Here is a 12,670-nt window from a genome sequence, read left to right as displayed (position 1 = left end):
TCAAAAACTCCTCATAATACCGCCAAAATCGCTCAGGGAGCCCAAAATCCCCTCAAAATACCCCCAAAATCCCACAAAAATCCCTCAGGGAGCCCAAAATCCCCTCAAAATACCCCAAAAATCCCTCAGGGAGCCCAAAATCCCCTCAAAACACCCCAAAAATATTAAAGGGAGCCCAAAATCCCCTCAAAATAACCCAAAATCCCACAAAAATCCCCTCAGGGAGCCCAAAATCCCCTCAAAATACACCAAAATCCCCTCGGGGAGCTCAAAATCCGCTCAAAATATCCCAAAATCTCCCAAAAATACTTCAGGGAGCCCAAAATCCCCTCAAAATAACACAAAATCCCACAAAAATCCCTCAGAGAGCCCAAAATCCCCTCAAAATAGCCCAAAATTCAACAAAAATCCATCAGGCAGCCTAAAATCCCCTCAAAAGCTCCTCAAAACACCCAAAAAAATCCCTCAGGGAGCCCAAAATCCCCTCAAAATAGCCCAAAAACCCCTTAGGGAGCCCAAAATCTGCTCAAAATCTCCCAAAAATCCCTCAGGGAGCCCAAAATCCCCTCAATAGCTCCTCAAAAGTGCCCTAAATCCACTCAGGGAGCCCTAAATCCCCTCAAAATAGCCCAAAAACCCCTCAGGGAGCCCAAAATCCCCTCAAAATCCCCCCAAAATCGATCAGGGAGCCCAAAATCCCCTAAAAGTTACCCAGAATCCCACAAAAATCCCCTCAGAGAGTCCAAAATCCCAGAAAAATCCCCTCAGGGAGCCCAAAATCCCTTCAAAATACCCCAAAATCTCCCAAAAATCCCTCAGCGAGCATAAAATCCCCTGAAAATACCCAAAAAAATCCCTCAGGGAGCCCAAAATCCCCTCAAAAGCTCATCAAAATACCCCAAAAGCACCTCAGGGAGCCCAAAATCCCTTCAAAAGCTCCCAAAAATCCCTCAGGGACCTCAAAATCCCCTCAAAATAGCCCAAAAACAGCTCAGGAAGCCCAAAATCCCCTCAAAAGTTTCTCAAAATACCACATAAACCCCTCAGGGAACCCAAAATCCCCACAAAATACCCCAAAAACCCCTCAGGGAGCCCAAAATCCCTACAAAATACCCCAAAAATCCCACAAAAATCCCTCAGGGAGCGAAAAATCCCCTCAAAACACCCCTAAAAACCCCTCAGGCAGCCCAAAATCCCCTCAAAAACTCCTCATAATACCGCCAAAATCGCTCAGGGAGCCCAAAATCCCCTCAAAATACCCCCAAAATCCCACAAAAATCCCTCAGGGAGCCCAAAATCCCCTCAAAATACCCCAAAAATCCCTCAGGGAGCCCAAAATCCCCTCAAAACACCCCAAAAATATTAAAGGGAGCCCAAAATCCCCTCAAAATAACCCAAAATCCCACAAAAATCCCCTCAGGGAGCCCAAAATCCCCTCAAAATACACCAAAATCCCCTCGGGGAGCTCAAAATCCGCTCAAAATATCCCAAAATCTCCCAAAAATACTTCAGGGAGCCCAAAATCCCCTCAAAATAACACAAAATCCCACAAAAATCCCTCAGAGAGCCCAAAATCCCCTCAAAATAGCCCAAAATTCAACAAAAATCCATCAGGCAGCCTAAAATCCCCTCAAAAGCTCCTCAAAACACCCAAAAAAATCCCTCAGGGAGCCCAAAATCCCCTCAAAATAGCCCAAAAACCCCTTAGGGAGCCCAAAATCTGCTCAAAATCTCCCAAAAATCCCTCAGGGAGCCCAAAATCCCCTCAATAGCTCCTCAAAAGTGCCCTAAATCCACTCAGGGAGCCCTAAATCCCCTCAAAATAGCCCAAAAACCCCTCAGGGAGCCCAAAATCCCCTCAAAATCCCCCCAAAATCGATCAGGGAGCCCAAAATCCCCTAAAAGTTACCCAGAATCCCACAAAAATCCCCTCAGAGAGTCCAAAATCCCAGAAAAATCCCCTCAGGGAGCCCAAAATCCCCTCAAAATACCCCAAAAAACACTCACGGAGCCCAAAACCCCCACAAAATAGCCCAAAAATCTTGCAGGGTGCCCAAAATCCCCTCAGAAGCCCCTCAAAAAGCCCCCAAAATCCATCAGGGAGCAAAAAATCCCCTCAAAATACCGCAAAAATCCCTCAGAGAGCCCAAAATCCCCTCAAAAGCTCCTCAAAGCACCCCAAAAATCTCTCAGGGAGTCCAAAATCCCCTGAAAATACCCAAAAAAATCCCTCAGGGAGCCCAAAATCCCGTCAAAAGCTCATCAAAAGACCCCAAAAGCACCTAAGGGAGCCCAAAATCCTCTCAAAAGCTCCCAAAAATCCCTCAGGGAGCCCAAAATCCTCTCAAAATACCCCAAAATCTCCCAAAAATCACTCAGGGAGCCCAAATCCCCTCAAAATACCCCCAAAATGCCTCAGGGAGCCCAAATCCCCTCAAAATACTGCCAAAATCCAACAAAATCCATCAGGTAGCCCAAAATCCCATCAAAATACCCAAAAAATCCCACAAGGAGTCCAAAATCCCCTCAAAAGCTCCTCAAAAGAGCGCAAAAACCACTCAGGGCCCAAAAAATCCCCTCAAAATCTCCCAAAAATCCCTCAGGGAGCCCAAAATCCCCTCAAAACACCCCAAAAATATTAAAGGGAGCCCAAAATCCCCTCAAAATAACCCAAAATCCCACAAAAATCCCCTCAGGGAGCCCAAAATCCCCTCAAACTACACCAAAATCCCCTCGGGGAGCTCAAAATCCGCTCAAAATATCCCAAAATCTCCCAAAAATACTTCAGGGAGCCCAAAATCCCCTCAAAATAACACAAAATCCCACAAAAATCCCTCAGAGAGCCCAAAATCCCCTCAAAATAGCCCAAAATTCAACAAAAATCCATCAGGCAGCCTAAAATCCCCTCAAAAGCTCCTCAAAACACCCAAAAAAATCCCTCAGGGAGCCCAAAATCCCCTCAAAATAGCCCAAAAACCCCTTAGGGAGCCCAAAATCTGCTCAAAATCTCCCAAAAATCCCTCAGGGAGCCCAAAATCCCCTCAATAGCTCCTCAAAAGTGCCCTAAATCCACTCAGGGAGCCCTAAATCCCCTCAAAATAGCCCAAAAACCCCTCAGGGAGCCAAAATCCCCTCAAAATCCCCCCAAAATCGATCAGGGAGCCCAAAATCCCCTAAAAGTTACCCAGAATCCCACAAAAATCCCCTCAGAGAGTCCAAAATCCCAGAAAAATCCCCTCAGGGAGCCCAAAATCCTTCAAAATACCCCAAAAATCCCACAAAAATCCCTCAGGGAGCGAAAAATCCCCTCAAAACACCCCCAGAATCCCTCAGGGAGCCCAAAATCCCCTCAAAATACCCCTAAAACCCCTCAGGCAGCCCAAAATCCCCTCAAAAGCTCCTCATAATACCCCCAAAATCCCTCAGGGAGCCCAAAATCCCCTCAAAATATCCCCAAAATCCCACAAAAATCCCTCAGGGAGCCCAAAATCCCCTCAAAATACCCGAAAACCCCTCAGAGAGCCCAAAATCCCCTCAAAAGCTTCTCAAAATACCCCAAAAACCCCTCAGGGAGTCCAAAATCCCATCAAAAGCTCCTCAAAATACCCCCAAAAACCCCCAGGGAGCTCAACTTCCCCTGAAAATACCCCCGGAATGCCTCAGGGAGCCCAAAATCCCCTCAAAAGCTTTTCATAATACCCCCAAAAACCCCTCAGGGAGTCCAAAATCCCATCAAAACAGCCCAAAAATCACTGAGGCAGCCCAAAATCCCCTCAAAATAGCCCAAAAATCTCTCAGGGAGCCCAAAATCCCCCCAAAATACCCTCAAAAGTACCCAAAAACCACTCAGAGAGTCCAAAATCCCCTGAAAATAACCGAAAAATCCCTCAGGGGACCCAAAATCCCCTCAAAAGCTCCTCAAAAGTGCCCAAAAACCCCTCAGGGAGCCCAAAATCCCCTCAAAATACCCCCAAAATCCCCTCAGGGAGCCCAAAATCCCCTCAAAACCTCCTCAAAGGTGCCTAAAAATCCCTCAAGCAGGCCAAAATCGCCTCAAAAGTGCCCAAAACCATTCAGGGAGCCCAAAATCCCCTCAAAATAACCAAAATCCCACAAAAATCCCTCAGGGAGCCCAAAATCCCCTCAAAATACCCCCAAAATCCCTCAGGGAGCCCAAAATCCCCTCAAAATACCCATAAAAACCCCTCAGGCAGCCCAAAATCCCCTCAAAAGCTCCTCATAATACCCCCAAAATCGCTCAGGGAGCCCAAAATCCCCTCAAAATATCCCCAAAATCCCACAAAAATCCCTCAGGGAGCCCAAAATCCCCTCAAAATACCCCAAAAACCCCTCAGAGAGCCCAAAATCCCCTCAAAATACCCCAAAACCCCCTCAGGGCATCCAAAATCCCCTCAAAAGCTTCACAAAATACCCCCAGAATCCCTCTGAGAGCCCAAAATCCCCTCAAAATACCCCAAAACCCCTTCAGGGAGCCCAAAATCCCCTCAAAAGCTCCTCAAAATACCCCCAAAACCCCCTCGGGGAGCCCAAAATCCCCTCAAAAGCTTCTCAAAATAGCCCAAAAACCCCTCGGGGAGCCCAAAATCCCCTCAAAAGCTTCTCAAAATACCCCAAAAACCCCTCAGGGAGTCCAAAATCCCATCAAAAGCTCCTCAAAATACCCCCAAAAACCCCCAGGGAGCTCAAGTTCCCCTGAAAATACCCCCAGAATGCCTCAGGGAGCCCAAAATCCCCTCAAAAGCTTCTCATAATACCCCAAAAACCCCTCAGGAGTCCAAAATCCCCTCAAAATATTCCAAAAACCCCTCAGGCAACCCAAAATCCCCTCAAAATAGCCCAAAAATCTCTCAGGGAGCCCAAAATCCCCCCAAAATCCCCTCAAAAGTACCCAAAAACCACTGAGAGAGTCCAAAATCCCCTCAAAATAACCGAAAAATCCCTCAGGGGGCCCAAAATCCCCTCAAAAGCTCCTCAAAAGTGCCCAAAAACCCCTCAGGGAGCCCAAAATCCCCTCAAAATACCCCCAAAAACCTCTCAGGGAGCCCAAAATCCCCTCAAAAGCTGCTCAAAATAGCCCAAAAATCCCTCAGGGAGCCCAAAATCCCCTCAAAAGCTTCTCAAAATACCCCCAAAAACCCCTCAGGGAGCCCAAAATCCCCTCAAAATACCCGCAAAACCAATCAGGGAGCCCAAAATCCCCTCAAAATACCCTCAAAAGTGCCCAAAAACCACTCAGAGAGTCCAAAATCCCCTGAAAATAACCGAAAAATCCTCAGGGGGCCCAAAATCCCCTCAAAAGCTCCTCAAAAGTGCCCAAAAACCCCTCAGGGAGCCCAAAATCCCCTCAAAATACCCCCAGAATCCCTCAGGGAGCCCAAAATCCCCTCAAAACCTCCTCAAAGGTGCCTAAAAATCCCTCAAGCAGGCCAAAATCGCCTCAAAAGTGCCCAAAACCATTCAGGGAGCCCAAAATCCCCTCAAAATAACCAAAATCCCACAAAAATCCCTCAGGGAGCCCAAAATCCCCTCAAAATACCCCCAAAATCCCTCAGGGAGCCCAAAATCCCCTCAAAATACCCATAAAAACCCCTCAGGCAGCCCAAAATCCCCTCAAAAGCTCCTCATAATACCCCCAAAATCGCTCAGGGAGCCCAAAATCCCCTCAAAATATCCCCAAAATCCCACAAAAATCCCTCAGGGAGCCCAAAATCCCCTCAAAATACCCCGAAAACCCCTCAGAGAGCCCAAAATCCCCTCAAAAGCTTCTCAAAATACCCCAAAAACCCCTCAGGGAGTCCAAAATCCCATCAAAAGCTCCTCAAAATACCCCCAAAAACCCCAGGGAGCTCAACTTCCCCTGAAAATACCCCGGAATGCCTCAGGGAGCCCAAAATCCCCTCAAAAGCTTTTCATAATACCCCAAAAACCCCTCAGGGAGTCCAAAATCCCATCAAAACAGCCCAAAAATCACTGAGGCAGCCCAAAATCCCCTCAAAATAGCCCAAAAATCTCTCAGGGAGCCCAAAATCCCCCCAAAATACCCTCAAAAGTACCCAAAAACCACTCAGAGAGTCCAAAATCCCCTGAAAATAACCGAAAAATCCCTCAGGGGACCCAAAATCCCCTCAAAAGCTCCTCAAAAGTGCCCAAAAACCCCTCAGGGAGCCCAAAATCCCCTCAAAATACCCCCAAAATCCCCTCAGGGAGCCCAAAATCCCCTCAAAACCTCCTCAAAGGTGCCTAAAAATCCCTCAAGCAGGCCAAAATCGCCTCAAAAGTGCCCAAAACCATTCAGGGAGCCCAAAATCCCCTCAAAATAACCAAAATCCCACAAAATCCCTCAGGGAGCCCAAAATCCCCTCAAAATACCCCCAAAATCCCTCAGGGAGCCCAAAATCCCCTCAAAATACCCATAAAAACCCCTCAGGCAGCCCAAAATCCCCTCAAAAGCTCCGCATAATACCCCCAAAATCGCTCAGGGAGCCCAAAATCCCCTCAAAATATCCCCAAAATCCCACAAAAATCCCTCAGGGAGCCCAAAATCCCCTCAAAATACCCCAAAAACCCCTCAGAGAGCCCAAAATCCCCTAAAAATACCCCAAAACCCCCTCAGGGCATCCAAAATCCCCTCAAAAGCTTCACAAAATACCCCCAGAATCCCTCTGAGAGCCCAAAATCCCCTCAAAATACCCCAAAACCCCTTCAGGGAGCCCAAAATCCCCTCAAAAGCTCCTCAAAATACCCCCAAAACCCCCTCGGGGAGCCCAAAATCCCCTCAAAAGCTTCTCAAAATAGCCCAAAAACCCCTCGGGGAGCCCAAAATCCCCTCAAAATACCCCCAAAATCCCCTCAGGGAGCCCAAAATCCCCTCAAAACCTCCTCAAAGGTGCCTAAAAATCCCTCAAGCAGGCCAAAATCGCCTCAAAAGTGCCCAAAACCATTCAGGGAGCCCAAAATCCCCTCAAAATAACCAAAATCCCACAAAAATCCCTCAGGGAGCCCAAAATCCCCTCAAAATACCCCCAAAATCCCTCAGGGAGCCCAAAATCCCCTCAAAATACCCATAAAAACCCCTCAGGCAGCCCAAAATCCCCTCAAAAGCTCCTCATAATACCCCCAAAATCGCTCAGGGAGCCCAAAATCCCCTCAAAATATCCCCAAAATCCCACAAAAATCCCTCAGGGAGCCCAAAATCCCCTCAAAATACCCCAAAAACCCCTCAGAGAGCCCAAAATCCCCTAAAAATACCCCAAAACCCCCTCAGGGCATCCAAAATCCCCTCAAAAGCTTCACAAAATACCCCCAGAATCCCTCTGAGAGCCCAAAATCCCCTCAAAATACCCCAAAACCCCTTCAGGGAGCCCAAAATCCCCTCAAAAGCTCCTCAAAATACCCCCAAAACCCCCTCGGGGAGCCCAAAATCCCCTCAAAAGCTTCTCAAAATAGCCCAAAAACCCCTCGGGGAGCCCAAAATCCCCTCAAAAGCTTCTCAAAATACCCCAAAAACCCCTCAGGGAGTCCAAAATCCCATCAAAAGCTCCTCAAAATACCCCCAAAAACCCCCAGGGAGCTCAAGTTCCCCTGAAAATACCCCCAGAATGCCTCAGGGAGCCCAAAATCCCCTCAAAAGCTTCTCATAATACCCCAAAAACCCCTCAGGGAGTCCAAAATCCCCTCAAAATATTCCAAAAACCCCTCAGGCAACCCAAAATCCCCTCAAAATAGCCCAAAAATCTCTCAGGGAGCCCAAAATCCCCCCAAAATCCCCTCAAAAGTACCCAAAAACCACTGAGAGAGTCCAAAATCCCCTCAAAATAACCGAAAAATCCCTCAGGGGGCCCAAAATCCCCTCAAAAGCTCCTCAAAAGTGCCCAAAAACCCCTCAGGGAGCCCAAAATCCCCTCAAAATACCCCCAAAAACCTCTCAGGGAGCCCAAAATCCCCTCAAAAGCTGCTCAAAATAGCCCAAAAATCCCTCAGGGAGCCCAAAATCCCCTCAAAATACATCCAAAATCCCTCAGGGAGCCCAAAATCCCCTCAAAATACCCGCAAAACCAATCAGGGAGCCCAAAATCCCCTCAAAATACCCTCAAAAGTGCCTAAAAACCACTCAGAGAGTCCAAAATCCCCTGAAAATAACCGAAAAATCCCTCAGGGGGCCCAAAATCCCCTCAAAAGCTCCTCAAAAGTGCCCAAAAACCCCTCAGGGAGCCCAAAATCCCCTCAAAATACCCCCAAAATCCCCCCAGGGAGCCCAAAATCCCCTCAAAACCTCCTCAAAGGTGCCTAAAAATCCCTCAAGCAGGCCAAAATCGCCTCAAAAGTGCCCAAAACCATTCAGGGAGCCCAAAATCCCCTCAAAATAACCAAAATCCCACAAAAATCCCTCAGGGAGCCCAAAATCCCCTCAAAATACCCCCAAAATCCCTCAGGGAGCCCAAATCCCCTCAAAATACCCATAAAAACCCCTCAGGCAGCCCAAAATCCCTCAAAAGCTCCTCATAATACCCCCAAAATCGCTCAGGGAGCCCAAAATCCCTCAAAATATCCCCAAAATCCCACAAAAATCCCTCAGGGAGCCCAAAATCCCCTCAAAATACCCCAAAAACCCCTCAGAGAGCCCAAAATCCCCTCAAAATACCCCAAAACCCCCTCAGGGCATCCAAAATCCCCTCAAAAGCTTCACAAAATACCCCCAGAATCCCTCAGAGAGCCCAAAATCCCCTCAAAATACCCCAAAACCCCTTCAGGGAGCCCAAAATCCCCTCAAAAGCTCCTCAAAATACCCCCAAAACCCCCTCGGGGAGCCCAAAATCCCCTCAAAAGCTTCTCAAAATAGCCCAAAAACCCCTCGGGGAGCCCAAAATCCCCTCAAAAGCTTCTCAAAATACCCCAAAAACCCCTCAGGGAGTCCAAAATCCCATCAAAAGCTCCTCAAAATACCCCCAAAAACCCCCAGGGAGCTCAAGTTCCCCTGAAAATACCCCCAGAATGCCTCAGGGAGCCCAAAATCCCCTCAAAAGCTTCTCATAATACCCCAAAAACCCCTCAGGGAGTCCAAAATCCCCTCAAAATATTCCAAAAACCCCTCAGGCAACCCAAAATCCCCTCAAAATAGCCCAAAAATCTCTCAGGGAGCCCAAAATCCCCTCAAAAGTACCCAAAAACCACTGAGAGAGTCCAAAATCCCCTCAAAATAACCGAAAAATCCCTCAGGGGGCCCAAAATCCCCTCAAAAGCTCCTCAAAAGTGCCCAAAAACCCCTCAGGGAGCCCAAAATCCCCTCAAATACCCCCAAAAACCTCTCAGGGAGCCCAAAATCCCCTCAAAAGCTGCTCAAAATAGCCCAAAAATCCCTCAGGGAGCCCAAAATCCCCTCAAAAGCTTCTCAAAATACCCCCAAAAACCCCTCAGGGAGCCCAAAATCCCCTCAAAATACATCCAAAATCCCTCAGGGAGCCCAAAATCCCCTCAAAAGCTCCTCAAAAGTGCCCAAAAACCCCTCAGGCAGTCCAAAATCCCCTCAAAAGCTGCTCAAAATAGCCCAAAAATCCCTCAGGGAGCCCAAAATCCCCTCAAAATTCCCCCAGAATCCCTCAGAGAGCCAAAATCCCATCAAAATACCCCAAAAACCCCTCAGGGAGCCCAAAATCCCCTCAAAAGCTTCTCAAAATACCCCCAAAAACCCCCGGGGAGCTCAACATCCCCTGAAAATACCCCCAGAATGCCTCAGGGAGCCCAAAATCCCCTCAAAAGCTTTTCATAATACCCCAAAAACCCCTCAGGGAGTCCAAAATCCCATCAAAACAGCCCAAAAATCACTCAGGCAGCCCAAAATCCCCTCAAAATAGCCCAAAAATCACTCAGGGAGCCCAAAATCCCCCCAAAATACCCTCAAAAGTACCCAAAAACCACTCAGAGAGTCCAAAATCCCCTCAAAATAACCGAAAAATCCCTCAGGGGGCCCAAAATCCCCTCAAAAGCTCCTCAATGTGCCCAAAAATCCCTCAGGGAGCGTAAAATATGCTCAAAATACCCCCAAAAACCCCCTCTGGGAGCCCAAAAACCCCTCAAAATACCCCCAGAATCCCTCAGGGAGCCCAAAATCCCCTCAAAACCTCCTCAAAGGTGCCCAAAAATCCCTCAAGCAGGCCAAAATCGCCTCAAAAGTGCCCAAAACCATTCAGGGAGCCCAAAATCCCCTCAAAATAACCAAAATCCCACAAAAATCCCTCAGGGAGCCCAAAATCCCCTCAAAATACCCCCAAAATCCCTCAGGGTGCCCAAAATCCCCTCAAAATACCCCTAAAAACCCCTCAGGCAGCCCAAAATCCCCTCAAAAGCTCCTCATAATACCCCCAAAATCCCTCAGGGAGTCCAAAATCCCCTCAAAATACCCCCAAAATCCCACAAAAATCCCTCAGGGAGCCCAAAATCCCCTCAAAATACCCCCAAAATCCCTCAGGGTGCCCAAAATCCCCTCAAAATACCCCTAAAACCCCCTCAGGCAGCCCAAAATCCCCTCAAAAGCTCCTCATACTACCCCCAAAATCCCTCAGGGAGTCCAAAATCCCCTCAAAATACCCCCAAAATCCCACAAAAATCCCTCAGGGAGCCCAAAATCCCCTCAAAATACCCCGAAAACCCCTCAGAGAGCCCAAAATCCCCTCAAAAGCTTCTCAAAATACCCCAAAAACCCCTCAGGGAGTCCAAAATCCCCTCAAAAGCTCCTCAAAATACCCCAAAAACCCCCAGGGAGCTCAACTTCCCCTGAAAATACCCCCGGAATGCCTCAGGGAGCCCAAAATCCCCTCAAAAGCTTTTCATAATACCCCCAAAAACCCCTCAGGGAGTCCAAAATCCCATCAAAACAGCCCAAAAATCACTGAGGCAGCCCAAAATCCCCTCAAAATAGCCCAAAAATCTCTCAGGGAGCCCAAAATCCCCCCAAAATACCCTCAAAAGTACCCAAAACCACTCAGAGAGTCCAAAATCCCCTGAAAATAACCGAAAAATCCCTCAGGGGACCCAAAATCCCCTCAAAAGCTCCTCAAAAGTGCCCAAAAACCCCTCAGGGAGCCCAAAATCCCCTCAAAATACCCCCAAAATCCCCTCAGGGAGCCCAAAATCCCCTCAAAACCTCCTCAAAGGTGCCTAAAAATCCCTCAAGCAGGCCAAAATCGCCTCAAAAGTGCCCAAAACCATTCAGGGAGCCCAAAATCCCCTCAAAATAACCAAAATCCCACAAAAATCCCTCAGGGAGCCCAAAATCCCCTCAAAATACCCCCAAAATCCCTCAGGGAGCCCAAAATCCCCTCAAAATACCCATAAAAACCCCTCAGGCAGCCCAAAATCCCCTCAAAAGCTCCTCATAATACCCCCAAAATCGCTCAGGGAGCCCAAAATCCCCTCAAAATATCCCCAAAATCCCACAAAAATCCCTCAGGGAGCCCAAAATCCCCTCAAAATACCCCAAAAACCCCTCAGAGAGCCCAAAATCCCCTCAAAATACCCCAAAACCCCCTCAGGGCATCCAAAATCCCCTCAAAAGCTTCACAAAATACCCCCAGAATCCCTCTGAGAGCCCAAAATCCCCTCAAAATACCCCAAAACCCCTTCAGGGAGCCCAAAATCCCCTCAAAAGCTCCTCAAAATACCCCCAAAACCCCCTCGGGGAGCCCAAAATCCCCTCAAAAGCTTCTCAAAATAGCCCAAAAACCCCTCGGGGAGCCCAAAATCCCCTCAAAAGCTTCTCAAAATACCCCAAAAACCCCTCAGGGAGTCCAAAATCCCATCAAAAGCTCCTCAAAATACCCCCAAAAACCCCCAGGGAGCTCAAGTTCCCCTGAAAATACCCCCAGAATGCCTCAGGGAGCCCAAAATCCCCTCAAAAGCTTCTCATAATACCCCAAAAACCCCTCAGGGAGTCCAAAATCCCCTCAAAATATTCCAAAAACCCCTCAGGCAACCCAAAATCCCCTCAAAATAGCCCAAAAATCTCTCAGGGAGCCCAAAATCCCCCCAAAATCCCCTCAAAAGTACCCAAAAACCACTGAGAGAGTCCAAAATCCCCTCAAAATAACCGAAAAATCCCTCAGGGGGCCCAAAATCCCCTCAAAAGCTCCTCAAAAGTGCCCAAAAACCCCTCAGGGAGCCCAAAATCCCCTCAAAATACCCCCAAAAACCTCTCAGGGAGCCCAAAATCCCCTCAAAAGCTGCTCAAAATAGCCCAAAAATCCCTCAGGGAGCCCAAAATCCCCTCAAAAGCTTCTCAAAATACCCCCAAAAACCCCTCAGGGAGCCCAAAATCCCCTCAAAATACATCCAAAATCCCTCAGGGAGCCCAAAATCCCCTCAAAATACCCGCAAAACCAATCAGGGAGCCCAAAATCCCCTCAAAATACCCTCAAAAGTGCCTAAAAACCACTCAGAGAGTCCAAAATCCCCTGAAAATAACCGAAAAATCCCTCAGGGGGCCCAAAATCCCCTCAAAAGCTCCTCAAAAGTGCCCAAAAACCCCTCAGGGAGCCCAAAATCCCCTCAAAATACCCCCAAAATCCCCCCAGGGAGCCCAAAATCCCCTCAAAACCTCCTCAAAGGTGCCTAAAAATCCCTCAAGCAGGCCAAAATCGCCTCAAAAGTGCCCAAA

This window comes from Passer domesticus, chromosome 16 (assembly GCF_036417665.1).
Source record: "Passer domesticus isolate bPasDom1 chromosome 16, bPasDom1.hap1, whole genome shotgun sequence".
In the NCBI taxonomy this organism is placed as follows: Eukaryota; Metazoa; Chordata; class Aves; order Passeriformes; family Passeridae; genus Passer; species Passer domesticus.
The sequence above is the reverse complement of the archived record's forward strand: the minus strand, read 5'-3'. Positions refer to the sequence as shown.